The sequence below is a fragment of the Ursus maritimus genome (genome assembly GCF_017311325.1).
Source record: "Ursus maritimus isolate PB19 chromosome X unlocalized genomic scaffold, ASM1731132v1 scaffold_X1, whole genome shotgun sequence".
In the NCBI taxonomy this organism is placed as follows: Eukaryota; Metazoa; Chordata; class Mammalia; order Carnivora; family Ursidae; genus Ursus; species Ursus maritimus.
The window spans coordinates 2,429,865-2,431,702 of NW_024423319.1; the positions used below are offsets into that span (position 1 = coordinate 2,429,865).

The window sequence follows — 1,838 nt, forward strand, 5'->3', positions numbered from 1 at the left end:
TGAACAGCCATTGGTCAGAGGCTGGTCTAAGGGGCTGACGGGCAGGGGCTGCAGGTCCCCAGCCATGGGCCTCCTCCCTGGCTGATCTACTGTTGCCTCGGTTATCACCCCTCCTTGCATTGTCCACCCAGAGGCTCAAGAAATTGGTGAGCAGGGCCTTAGGAACATCTGCCTTGGCGGGGAATCTGAGCTGGGGAGGGAGCTGGAAGAGAGCCTCCAGGGAGCTCAGGCTTTTTCAGCTCAGGGTGCTGTGCCTGCAGAGCCATCTGTTTGCCTAGGTGCAGAGTGTAGCTCCAGTTCTTGCCCCCTATGAATCCTGGGAAGCTCCTTCCTCTCCTGAAGCCTCTGTCCCTGCTCTGCAAGGTGGCAACAGGATGAAAGATGGGCATGCAGAGCAACACAGTGCCTGACACGCTCAGGGTGCTGGAGAATATGGGAGGCACCCCCTTTTGCATACAGGCACATATGCAAAAATGGCCTTTTATGTGCAAGTCAGTCTCCAGGAGGGCCCCCTGGTGCACGTGGGGTGAGGGGTGCCTGAGGTGTGAAGGAGAGGTGGGGCGGCTGGCGCAGTGAGGGCAGCACCTAGGAAGGAGTTTGTCCTGGGCCCTGTGTCCCTTGCAGCTTGGCCTGAGGAGGGCCAGGAGGCTGCTCTGTGGGGAAAGGCAGCTTCTTGGCAGCTGTCTCAGCTGGGCTTTGGGGAGCCAGCTAACCTGCCTCTGAGGCCCCACCTGTGTCACCAAACAATGGGGCAAGGCAGGGGGCGGGATGTCTGGGAGACCGGGAGAGCAGGTGAGAAGGGGTGGGGTGGGTGGGGCGGCCACGCCCGAGAGTGACTCGCCTGAGCTGAGCCTTGGACCCATTTGGGACACTCTAACTAGGTCAGAGTGACTAGAGCCACTGCAATGTGCAAGGTAGAAGAATGGTGAAGTCAGAACACAGGCTGTGGCCACCTCAGGCCATGCCCTTTTCCCTGGACAAGGGGGTCTGCACTGACCCTGAGGGCAATGGGGAGCCACAGAGAGTTGTAGGTGGGAGAGGGGGCAAAATCTCATTTATGTTTTTACAATGCCTCTCAGGCTGCCATGTGGAGAATGGACTGTAGCAGGCCTCAGAGGGGGAGGATAACAACCAAGGGAGAGAAGAGCAATGGGAGTGGGGCTCAGCTGGAGGGAGAGCCACCGGCCTGGCCAAGGACAGGATGGCAGTGGTAGGGGAGGGTACGCGCTAAGGGAAGGACCTATAGGGGGCTAGTTTGGGAGTGTGGTCTGTGCACTGTTGAGCTTCCTGGGGAGGGCTGGTTGGCTCCCTGCCCCAGGAGAGCACCCACCTGGAAGACGGCCACAGGCCAGGCCGGGTTGGGCCGTTAGTCCCAGAGCCTTCACCAGGCAGGGACCGAAAGAGTAGCGGGCACCACCAGGATCGAGACAGCCAGGAACCCTCAGATACTCTGGTGCCCAAGCAGGGCTGGGTCCTCATTATCTAGCTGTCCAAGCTCTAGGCCACTGACTTGCTGAGGTGGTGATGCCGAGAGGGTCCCTTCTCACTCAGGAGGCAAGTCAGGAGGGGCCCGACTCCAGGTCCTGGGTGGGCAGGTTGACAGCCTGATCTGCCCCCAAAGTGGTCTCCGGGCCCAAATGCCTGTCTCTCCCCACCTCAGGCTCTGCTGGCCTCAGGCACCCTCCCTGGGCCTGTGCTTGGACCGGCCAGGCCCAGCTTGGTGCTTTCTGCCCTGCACAGACAGGCTCTCCAGGAAAGGAAATGTGTGTGTCTGTCTCTCTCTCTGTATGTATCTATATGCACACACGGAAGTACGTTGTTTTCCATTTTATCGATAT

At 59.5% G+C, this 1,838-nt stretch overlaps 2 protein-coding genes across 2 annotated transcripts in view; both read left to right on the forward strand.

Moving 5' to 3' along the window:
* HAUS7 (HAUS augmin like complex subunit 7) overlaps window positions 1-1,838 on the forward strand; it is a 39,204-nt gene that overhangs the window by 30,739 nt on the left and 6,627 nt on the right. The gene's annotated exons all lie outside the window — the stretch shown is intronic.
* LOC121102066 (three prime repair exonuclease 2) overlaps window positions 1-1,838 on the forward strand; it is a 5,758-nt gene that overhangs the window by 3,563 nt on the left and 357 nt on the right. The window lies entirely within an intron of this gene.